Here is an 11,144-nt window from a genome sequence, read left to right on the forward strand (position 1 = left end):
ACACACCTTAGAACTGAGAGATCCCAGGTTCGATTCCCCCGGCGGAGTGGAGAGTGGAGACGGATGGGCAGTCTCCTTTAATCCATGCCCCTGTCCACCGGTCTCCACCCTGCAGTGAATGGGTACCGGGTGTCCGTCGGGGGTTGTGTTCCGCCTCCCGGACTTGTGTGTGGTTGTGAGCAAGGTTCATAGACAGCCTTGGGTGTGAGGTCTTTGCCGTACCCAGAGAACCGTCCCTTGCGAGCTCCAGGATCACTCGGGGAGGGTACTGACATTGGCTGGCGATCGCGAGTCTAGCGTGATCAAACCATGGTGAATTACATACGCAGATTATGAATAACCCAAGATAACCTAGCCTCTGAACCTGTTGTGCGAGAGTAAGTTTTTTATTGCGGTAATGAAAGTAGACCAGCCCTTAACACGTTACTCCCATCAAGAGAACTGAGGATCGCCTGAGAAAATACGCCACGAAAGAATGCCCCAAGTTATATCTAATCGTGACTGTTCTTCATTCTAGGAGCGGTGGTGGCGGGGCGGGCGGGCCGGGGAATACCACCAGCTGGCTGACGGCCTTGGGGGGGGTCTCTAGGACGTGTGGGTCAGGGCCAGCACGCAGGACTCCCAGACATATAAGGTTAGTTACTCCTCTTTTGTTCTCTCTCTTGTTCAATCTTCTTCTTCTTCTCCTCCTTCTCATCCTATCAGTGTGTTATCCTTTGTTGTTGTTGTTCTTTTTTCTTTTTCCTTTTTCTTCTTGTTTTTCTTGTTCTTCTTGTTCTTGTTCTTGTTCTTCTTTTTCCAGTATACCAACTTTCTTCACCTTTCTACCTATTGCGTCCCGTCCCAGTTTCGTCTTAATTAAAAGTCTTTCCCTCACGTAAACACTAAATAATAATAATAATAATAATAATAATAATAATAATAATAATAATAATAATAATAATAATAACAATGACAGTAAGTAAGCAGCAGACACAAGATAATATATATAATTACTAGATGATAATGACTAATCAAGCAGTAAACACTAGATAATGATAGATAACAGCTAAATATCAATGAGAGTAAGCAAGCAATAAAGACCAAATAATAGTAGATAAATAGTAGATAATAATGACGTTAAACAAGCAATAAACTCTAGATAAATAGATAGAAAGAGTCATATATCACGGCAGACACTATAAATAAAATCCGTCTGCTCCACTAACGGGTTGGGGCATGATCGCTCAACAGGCCCCTCAAGACAGCCTCCCAGCGCTATAGACATAACAGAAAAGACTAAATAAGCACAAAGAACAGCTGTCTGCCTAAACCAACCGCCGCCTGCATCTGCTATATCGTTATCTATTAGCGAAGAAGTGGCGACTTAGTGAATATGATACGTTAGCCTTGGCGGTACCCAGAACTGAGACACGATCCCCCTCCCCCTACACACACTTAAACCTCTTTCCGCCTTCACGCACACACACCCTAAACGCACATGGACAGCTGGCTATTGTTTACATGGCCCCTGTGTGTGTGTGTGTGTGTGCGTGTGTGCGGGATGCTGCGTCTTCCGGGGCTCGGCATCCGCTTCCTTGACGTCACACTCCTGCTATTGTGTGCGCTGTACCTCGATTCTTCTGTTTTTCCCACCGTTTATTTCTTGTTTTTATTATTGTTCGTTTTCGCATTCTTCTTCTTGTTTTATTCCTTTTGTTCTTGCTCTTCTTTTTATTGTTGTTGTTCTTGTTCTATGTTATTTTTCCTGTCATCATCATCAAAGTCAGTTCCATCGCTATGAGTCCTATATTCTTTTTCATTTTTCTTATTCTTCTTTATCATGTTCCTCCTCCTCCTCCTCCGCTTAATTAAGAGTGACACACATTGCTACGAGTCCTCTTCTTCATCATTTTCTTCCTCTCCTCCTCCTCCTCATCTTAAGGATCACACCCATTGTTTTAAGTCAGACCCATTGCTTTGAGTCAGACCCATCGCTTTAAGTCAGACCCATCACTTTAAGTCAGACCCATTGCTTTGAGTCAGACCCATTGCTTTGAGTCAGACCCATTGCTTTGAGTCAGACCCATTGCTTTGAGTCAGACCCATTGCTTTGAGTCAGACCCATTGCTTTGAGTCAGACCCATCACTTTAAGTCAGACCCATTGCTTTGAGTCAGACCCATTGCTTTGAGTCAGACCCATCACTTTAAGTCAGACCCATTGCTTTGAGTCAGACCCATTGCTTTGAGTCAGACCCATCACTTTAAGTCAGACCCATTGCTTTGAGTCAGACCCATTGCTTTGAGTCAGACCCATTGCTTTAAGTCAGACCCATTGCTTTAAGTCAGACCCATTGCTTTAAGTCAGACCCATTGCTTTAAGTCAGACCCATTGCTTTAAGTCAGACCCATTGCTTTAAGTCAGACCCATTGTTTTAAGTCAGACCCATTGCTTTAAGTCAGACCCATTGCTTTAAGTCAGACCCATTGCTTTGAGTCAGACCCATTGCTTTAAGTCAGACCCATTGCTTTAAGTCAGACCCATTGCTTTGAGTCAGACCCATTGCTTTGAGTCAGACCCATTGCTTTAAGTCAGACCCATTGCTTTAAGTCAGACCCATTGCTTTGAGTCAGACCCATTGCTTTAAGTCAGACCCATTGCTTTAAGTCAGACCCATTGCTTTAAGTCAGACCCATTGCTTTGAGTCAGACCCATTGCTTTAAGTCAGACCCATTGCTTTAAGTCAGACCCATTGCTTTAAGTCAGACCCATTGCTTTAAGTCAGACCCATTGCTTTAAGTCAGACCCATTGCTTTAAGTCAGACCCATTGCTTTAAGTCAGACCCATTGCTTTAAGTCAGACCCATTGCTTTAAGTCAGACCCATTGCTTTAAGTCAGACCCATTGCTTTAAGTCAGACCCATTGCTTTAAGTCAGACCCATTGCTTTAAGTCAGACCCATTGCTTTAAGTCAGACCCATTGCTTTAAGTCAGACCCATTGTTTTAAGTCAGACCCATTGCTTTAAGTCAGACCCATTGCTTTAAGTCAGACCCATTGCTTTAAGTCAGACCCATTGCTTTAAGTCAGACCCATTGTTTTAAGTCAGACCCATTGCTTTAAGTCAGACCCATTGCTTTAAGTCAGACCCATTGCTTTAAGTCAGACCCATTGCTTTAAGTCAGACCCATTGCTTTAAGTCAGACCCATTGCTTTAAGTCAGACCCATTGCTTTAAGTCAGACCCATTGCTTTAAGTCAGACCCATTGCTTTAAGTCAGACCCATTGCTTTAAGTCAGACCCATTGCTTTAAGTCAGACCCATTGCTTAAAGTCAGACCCATTGCTTTAAGTCAGACCCATTGCTTTAAGTCAGACCCATTGCTTCTAGTCAGACCCATTGCTTTAAGTCAGACCCATTGCTGTAAGTCAGACCCATTGCTTTAAGTCAGACCCATTGCTTTAAGTCAGACCCATTGCTTTAAGTCAGACCCATTGCTTTAAGTCAGACCCATTGCTTTAAGTCAGACCCATTGCTTTAAGTCAGACCCAATTCTTCGTATAACCATTACATCTAATTCGGTCACCTTCACGCTCGAGTTCACGTCTATTAACCACACTAGTTTAACGTTTTTTTTTTCTCTTCCTCCTCCCCCCCCTCTTTTCCGCCTCCTCCTCGTCCTCCTCCTCCTCCTCCTCCTCCTCCTCGTCCTCGTCCTTGTTTTCGCCCTCTTCCTCGTTCCTCACCCTCGTCATTAGCTGTGTTATTTACATTTTCTTTTTATCATCGTCATTTTTAGTCTTTCATCGTTGTCTTAGTGTTTGTTTGATTGTTTTTTGTTGTTGCTGATTTTGTTTTTAATGTTTGCTCCTTCCTCCTTATTCCTTTCTTTTTATTCCGTTATTCACTCCCTCCTTCTCCTCTCTCCTCCTCCTCCTCATCTTCATTTTTAGTGTTTGTTTATTGTTTTTTATTGTTGCTCCTTTCACTTCATTCCTTTCTTTTTATTCAGTCATTCACTCCCTCCTCCTCTCTCCTCCTTTCCTCCTCCTCCTCCGCCACCGTTATCCTTTCACAACACACACACACACACACACAATCGTTAGCAGTTATTTTCGCAGCTATTTTTAACCTCGTGCGTGTTTGTCCCAGGAAGTTTTTTTCGGTAGATTTCCCCTTTTTTCTTCCATTTTTTGCGACGCCACGAGCCGAACACACGAACTTTTGGCGGTAGCACTCTTTCTTCAGCGGTGACGCAGACGGTGACGCATGCTATGATCAATGACGTCACGGCAGCAACGCCTCTCATTGGTCGGCAGGGAGAGGTGTGGCCGCTGATTGGCTGAACGACGGTCTCTCTCGGGCTAAGATGCTGAACCGTTAACAAGAGTCTAAAAAATAAGGTTTCTTTCGTGTTCTGTTTTCATGTTTTACGATTTTTTGCTCATCTTGGTAAGAATATGAACCTGATGACGTTAATTAAAGGTATTGAAGTAAGCGGCATCTACCCGGGGAGGATGAGGTTGGGGAGAGGTTTCCAGGTGTCGCAATGTAGGAAGTGCCAGGGAAGGGTCCGGGAGTGGGGGGGATTGACTTGACTCAGGCAGTGTGGCATCAACCTCCGTGTGAAGAGAACGTGCGTGTGCCGGCGCGGACCGAGGCGAGCGAAGGCATTCTCGAGGTAGCTCCCAGCCGCTGCTTCTTGTGTGGTGCCGCTGACAGACGTGCAGTGCGCAAGGGTGGGGGGCATGTCAGCCTGTGTGGCGCCATACTGAGCCGAGCTGCGAGGGCGCGGAGCCTGAAGGAGCCGAGGGAGAGTGCGTGGAGTGGGTGACTGGCTGGGTGGGGCCGTGACAAGCAAGGCGAGGTATCTAAAGGGAGCACCTTCAAGCTTATGACCTGACCCACCGCTGCCGACGCCACTGCTGCTGCCGCCTTTCGCCTCCCTCGCGCCCCCACTGCGGAATACTCTCCAGCCTCATCTTACGCCTCTTGTGTCGCTCCGCCTTCACCTCCTGCGGGCTGGTCTTCTGCTGACGTTAAGGTTGGTAGAGGAGAGTTATGTCGAGGTGTGGGACGTAGATCAATCCGTTTATAGCCTTGAACTAGTGGTGACGGGCCGTATGTTTGGCTGACGGGGAGTAGAAGAGATGGGAAAGACGTCGTAGTGGGTTGTAGCGTTGGTTTATGCGAGCGAAGATGAGTCGAGGTGATGAATGTAGACCAACGCGTTTATAGACTCGAACTAGAAGCTGATGGACCGTATGTTTGGGTTGATGGGGCGTTGAGGGGATGGGAAAGACGTCTTAGAGTATTTTAGTGTTGGTTTATGCGAGCGAAGATGAGTCGAGGTGATGAATGTAGACCAACCCGTTTATAGCCTCGAACTAGAAGCTGATGGACCGTATGTTTGGGTTGATGGGGCGTTAAAAGGATGGGAAAGACGTCTTAGAGTATTTTAGTGTTGGTTTATGCGAGCGAAGATGAGTCGAGGTGATGAATGTAGACCAATCCGTTTATAGACTCGAACTAGAAGCTGATGGACCGTATGTTTGGGTTGATGGGGCGTTGAGGGGATGGGAAAGACGTCTTAGAATGGACCGTATGTTTGGGTTGATGGGGCGTTAAAAGGATGGGAAAGACGTCTTAGAGTGTTTTAGTGTTGGTTTATGCGAGCGAGGGAATGTATATCAATCCGTTTATAGCCGTATGTTGGGTTGACGGGGCGTGGAAGGAATGACAAAAACCGTAGTGTTGATTGACGTTTTAAGCTGGTTTATGCTAACGAGGAGAAGTCATAATGTTGGATATAGATCAATCTGTTTGCAGTATTGAAATAAACGTTGAGGACCCGTACCTGTGCTTTGTTTTAATGAAGAGGACAAAGCAAGTTCGTGGATATGGTAAGATATGTTGCAGGTGGCGTTTCAGTAAGAGTGTGTGGGGTCTGTTGAAGCGCTTAAAATACATATCCCGTCGCGTACGGTACTAATATAGATGTTGAGGGCCCGTATGCTTTGTTTTAATGGCAAGTAGGAAGCCGCCAGTTCGTGAATATAGGAATAGATGTTGCAGTTGGCGTTTTAAATAAGTGTATGAGGTCTGTAAACGTTAAGTACTCGTCACTCTTCTTTCAGGCATATAATAGATGTCGAGGTACCGTATGCTTTGTTAATGAAGAATAGGAAGCCTGTCCGTGAATATACTAATAGATGTTGCAGTTGGCGTTTTAAATAAGAATGTGTGAGGTCTGTTTAGGCGTTAAGTACTTGTCACTCTGCTTACAGGCATATACTAGATGTCGAGGTACCGTATGCTTTGTTGATGAAGAGTACAAAGCCTTCTCGTTGATAAGGTGAGAGGTGTCGCCGTGCTGGGGCTTAAAGACTATGTGCGAGGTATGTCACTGAAGGCGTTTAGAATACATATATCTCTCTGCTTACAGGTTTTAAATAGACATTGAGGGTTCGTATGCTTTGCTGAGAAAGAGTAGGCGGCCAGTTCGTAGACATGGTAATAAAGGTTGCAGTTTTAAAGGATATGTGGGAGGGCTGTCATTGAAGGCGTTTAGAACATATCACTCTGCTTACAGGTTTAAAATAGACATTGAGGGTTCGTAAGCTTTGCTGATAAAGAGTAGGCGGCCAGTTCGTAGACATGGTGATAGATGCCGCAGTTGCAGTTTTAAAGGATATGTGGGAAGGCTGTCATTGAAGGCGTTTGAAATACATATCTCTCTGCTTACAGGTTTAAAATAGATGTTGAGGTACCGTATGCTTTGTTAATGAAGAGTAGGCGGACAGTTAGTGGATATGGTGATAGATGCCGCAGTTGCAGTTTTAAGAATCTCTGGCTACATTTCCTACTAAATTTTAATATGGAAGGAAGATACAGGTTCAGTTCTTGTCTTAAACTTATTATCTGGGCTTCATTATGTCTATTTCACTAGTGTTCATCTTGTAGGTGCTCTGGAATACCTTAAAAGAGTGATGCTGGGCTGTAGAATCACTTAAATGTTACCCTTACTATTAATTAAAGGATATCTGCGAGGGATGTTTTTAAAGCGTTTTGTCTCTGTTTTTTGTTTTTTCTTCACATAACTTGCGAAATATTGTCACTTCATTGATTTTTGTTTTAGTTACGATAATATTCAGTTTGGTCCAGTCTGTTGCAGTTTTAAAGGATATGTGAGAGGGCTGTTTTTAAAGCGTTTTGTCTGTTTTTTTGTTTTTTCTTTCCATAACTTGCGAAATATTGCTACTTCATTAATTTTTGTCTTAGTTACGATAATATTCAGTTTGGTCCAGTCTGTTGCAGTTTTAAAGGATATGTGAGAGGGCTGTTTTTAAAGCGTTTTGTCTCTGTTTTTGTTTTTTCTCTCCATAACTTACGAGATATTGCCACTTCATTAATTTTTGTTTTAGTTACGATAATATTCAGTTTGGTCCAGTCTGTTGCAGTTTTAAAGGATACGTGGGAAGGCTGTTTTTAAAGCGTTTTTCCTTTGTTTTTTTTTTCTTTCCATAACTTAAAAGATATGGCCACTTGATTGATTTTTGTTTTAGTTACGATAATATTCAATTTTCTCCTCATGATCATCACCTTATTCTTCCTCTTTCTTCTACTACCTCGCACATTATCACTCCGCTAATAGGACCATAATTAACGTCGAGGGCCATTCTGTTTTCTTTCCAGGAGAGAGAAAAAAAAAAGGAAAGGAAAAGAAAAGACAGCCACTATTCTTTTTATGACATTATTCTCCTTTCACTCTTCTTGGCAGTGACCCAAATCTACCATATAGGCCTAATTGCCCTCTTGATTACACTAAGAGCCGTCAGCCTTCCTTTCATCACCCGGTATTTAGTTAGTTAGCTGTGAAGGAAGAAGTGGCGGACGAGCTGTACTTCCAAGACCTCTCTGGTTTATGCTACTGGAAAGGCGTCACCCGGTATTTAGGCTAGTTAGTTAGCTGTGAAGGAAGAAGTGGCGGACGAGCTGTACTTCCAAGACCTCTCTGGTTTATGCTACTGGAAAGGCGTCACCCGGTATTTAGTTAGTTAGCTGTGAAGGAAGAAGTAGCGGACGAGCTGTACTTCCAAGACCTCTCTGGTGTATGCTACTGGAAAGGCGTCGTTGGGAGTGGATCAACCCGGACGGTCTTGAGCCCATATTCATAATTCCACATATCAGCGCCCAGGCACGCACATTCAACAAGGCTTTCGAAGGGGTTGTGGGCATTTCCATGGGCAGTTTTATGACCCTGGTGGTAGTTTAACCAAGCCTCTGTACCATGACCGTGAAAAAGGACGCACGAGAACCCGATTGATCTCCTTTTCGGCGTCTGGAAATAGTGGATGTGAGAGATGACTGCGTCTAAGGTCGTCGGTATTATAAGACTTTCGCTTCTCACATCAGTATTTCTAAAGGTCAAAGAGGGGATCAATCGGGTTCTAATGAGTGTTTCTTTAGGTTCATGGTACAGAAGAAGGGCAAAACTATCACCAGGGTCAGAAAACTACTGGAAATGCTCCAAACTCCTACGAAAGCCTTGTCAAATATGTGTCTACTTGGGCAACGAAATGTTAAGTAATACGGCCCCTAATCCTTCCTTCCTTCCTTCCCTCTTAATTGGTGACTCCTTCAAGACCCGCCGCTCATGCGTATTCACAGCCTTTTAAGAGTACCGGCCTATTAATTAACAGAAGTAAAAGACGTCGAGGCGAAATCCATCAAAGAAGTGTCGAGGGCCAATCTGACGGTGGAGTAGCGGCGGACCCCTTGGCAGAACGTTAAAAAGGAGATCAGGCAACGAAGATGAAGAAGATAAGGGCGGAAGTCATCTCGTCCGAAAACAATGGAGAGAGAGAGAGAGAGATTGTGTTTGTGATAACTGTCAGAAAGTGTTGTTGTATATAAGTGTGATGGTGATGGTGATGAGAGAGAGAGAGAGAGAGAGAGAGATTGTGATAAGTGTCAGAATGTGTTGCTATATATAAGTGTGATGGTGATGGAAGTGGATGAGTGAGAGTGAGTGAGTGTGAGTGAGTGAAAGTGATATGTGTTAAGAGATGAAGAGTGCTTAGAGAGAGAGAGAGAGAGAGAGAGAGAGAGAGAGAGGATGTCACTGGATGGTAATATATGTCTGTGTGTGTGTGTGTGTGTGTGTGTGTGTGTGTGTGTGTGTGTATGCTTTCTCAGCCAGGATTGCATCACAGTACTTAAACATACCCTCGCTTAAGTGTGTGTATGTGTGTATGTGTGTGTGTGTGTGTGTGTGTGTGTGTGTGTGTGTGTTTATAGCCCACAAAATACCTGCCGAGATCATAACTTATCACCTGCACAAAAATTACCATCTAGTGCAACGTAAGCAGGAAAATGAAGAAGCGAGGAAGGAAAATAAGGACAGACAAAGAAAGAAAAAAAATAGAAAAGGGAAAAGTAAAACAAGAAACTGTAAACACAAGCAGGAAAACAATAACAGGATGAATAGTGATAAAACAGAGAGAGCAGCAGAAATAACATCAGTTACTATCACTTTTACCACCACCACCACCACCACCACCACTACCACCACCACCACCACCACCAGCAACAACAACCTCCACTTTTCAACATGGCCTGGATTGGCAGTGTATATATAGAATTTTATGATACGTGTGTTATTTGTTTGATCTAGGCAGAGGAATGCATGGGGAGGGAATGGGAGGGTAGGGAAGGTATGGGAAGGGAAGGGAAGGTAAGGGAAGGGAGGTAAGAGAAGGGGAGGGGAAGGAAGGGAAGGGAAGGGAGTGGAGGGACGGTGGAATAGAGGATGTGGGTGGGAAGGGAGGAGGTGGAGGAGCAGGGTGAGGTTGTAGGGGAAGTGGAGGAGGGTAAGGAAGGGAAGGGAGGGAAGGGAGGAGAGGGAAATGGATAAAGGGAGGCGGGTTAGTGCCATATAATGTTCTTCCCTCCATACTTATTCCTCCATGCTCTATTTTCTCTTTTCTCATTTTCCTCAATTTTTTCCCTGTCTTATTTCCTTCCTTCCCTCCTTTCCTTCCTTCATTTTTTTCGTTCTTTCTATCTTCTTTTCTCTCCTCCTTTACTTCAGTTTCTCCTTCTCTTATTTCCTTCCTTCCTTCCTTTCCTTCATTTTTTCCTTCATTTTCTTTCTATTTTCTTCCTTTCTCTCCTTTTCTTCATTTTTCTCCCTGTCTTATTTCCTTCCTTCCTTCCTTTCTTTCCTTGATTTTTTTCGCTCTTTCTTTCTTGTCTTCATTCTTTCCCTCCTTCATTTTCTTTCTATTTTCTTCCTTATTTTTCCTCCTTTTCTTCATTTTATTCCTCATATTTCCTTCCTTCCTTTCTTTCCTTGATTTTTTTCGCTCTTTCTTTCTTGTCTTCATTCTTTCCCTCCTTCATTTTCCTTTCTATTTTCTTCCTTATTTTTCCTCCTTTTCTTCATTTTATTCCTCATATTTCCTTCCTTCCTTCCTTTCTTTCCTTGATTTTTTTCGCTCTTTCTTTCTTGTCTTCATTCCTTCCCTCCGTTATTTTCTTTCTATTTTCTTCCTTATTTTTCCTCCTTTTCATCATTTTTTTCCCTCATATTTCCTTCCTTTCCTTCCTTTCTTTCCTTCATTTTTTTCGCCCGCTCTTTCTTCCTTGTCTTCATTCCTTCCCTCCGTTATTTTCTTTCTATTTTCTTCCTTATTTTTCCTCATTTTCATCATTTTTTTTCCCTCATTCCTTCCTCTTTTCCTTTCTTCCTTTCTTTTTTTTTTTTTTTCTTTTTCCTTCTCTCCTTCATTTTCTTTCTATTTTCTTTCCTCCTTTACCTCAGTTTCTCCTCCTCTTTTTCCCGTCCTGTCATCCTTCCTGTCTTCCTTCCCTCCTTTCCTTTAATCCATTTCGCTCTTATATCCTTCCTGTTACTTTCCTCTTTCATTTCCTCTTTCCCGTATATCTTCTTGTCATTCTTCCTTCCTTCCTCTTTCCCTTCAGTCCCCCCTTCCATAATTTCCTTCCTGTCTTGCTTCTTTTCCTCCTTTCCTTTCGTCATTCCCTCCTTCCTCAATTTCCTGTCTAGTTTTCCTTTATTTCTACTTTCCTTCCCCCCTTTTTCCTTCCTTTTTTTATTGCCTCCCTGGTTTGCTTGATTTTCTTTTCAGTCTTTATCTGT

The 11,144-nt window shown here is 43.4% G+C and overlaps 1 protein-coding gene across 14 annotated transcripts in view; it reads left to right on the top strand.

Moving 5' to 3' along the window:
• Positions 1-517: 517 nt before the first annotated feature.
• The window catches only part of LOC127007301 (protein retinal degeneration B-like), a 93,827-nt gene continuing 83,200 nt past the window's right edge, over positions 518-11,144 (top strand). For 10 of the 14 annotated variants that reach the window (XR_007760168.1, XM_050878095.1, XM_050878089.1 and 7 more), the window contains exon 1: positions 4,576-5,024. The gene's annotated coding sequence lies outside the window, so the exon portion shown is untranslated. Of the gene's footprint in view, positions 635-4,575; positions 5,025-11,144 lie in introns of those variants that run through there. The other 4 variants (XM_050878090.1, XM_050878097.1, XM_050878100.1 and 1 more) reach the window with 2 other exon arrangements.

The sequence above is a fragment of the Eriocheir sinensis genome, chromosome 35 (genome assembly GCF_024679095.1).
Source record: "Eriocheir sinensis breed Jianghai 21 chromosome 35, ASM2467909v1, whole genome shotgun sequence".
In the NCBI taxonomy this organism is placed as follows: Eukaryota; Metazoa; Arthropoda; class Malacostraca; order Decapoda; family Varunidae; genus Eriocheir; species Eriocheir sinensis.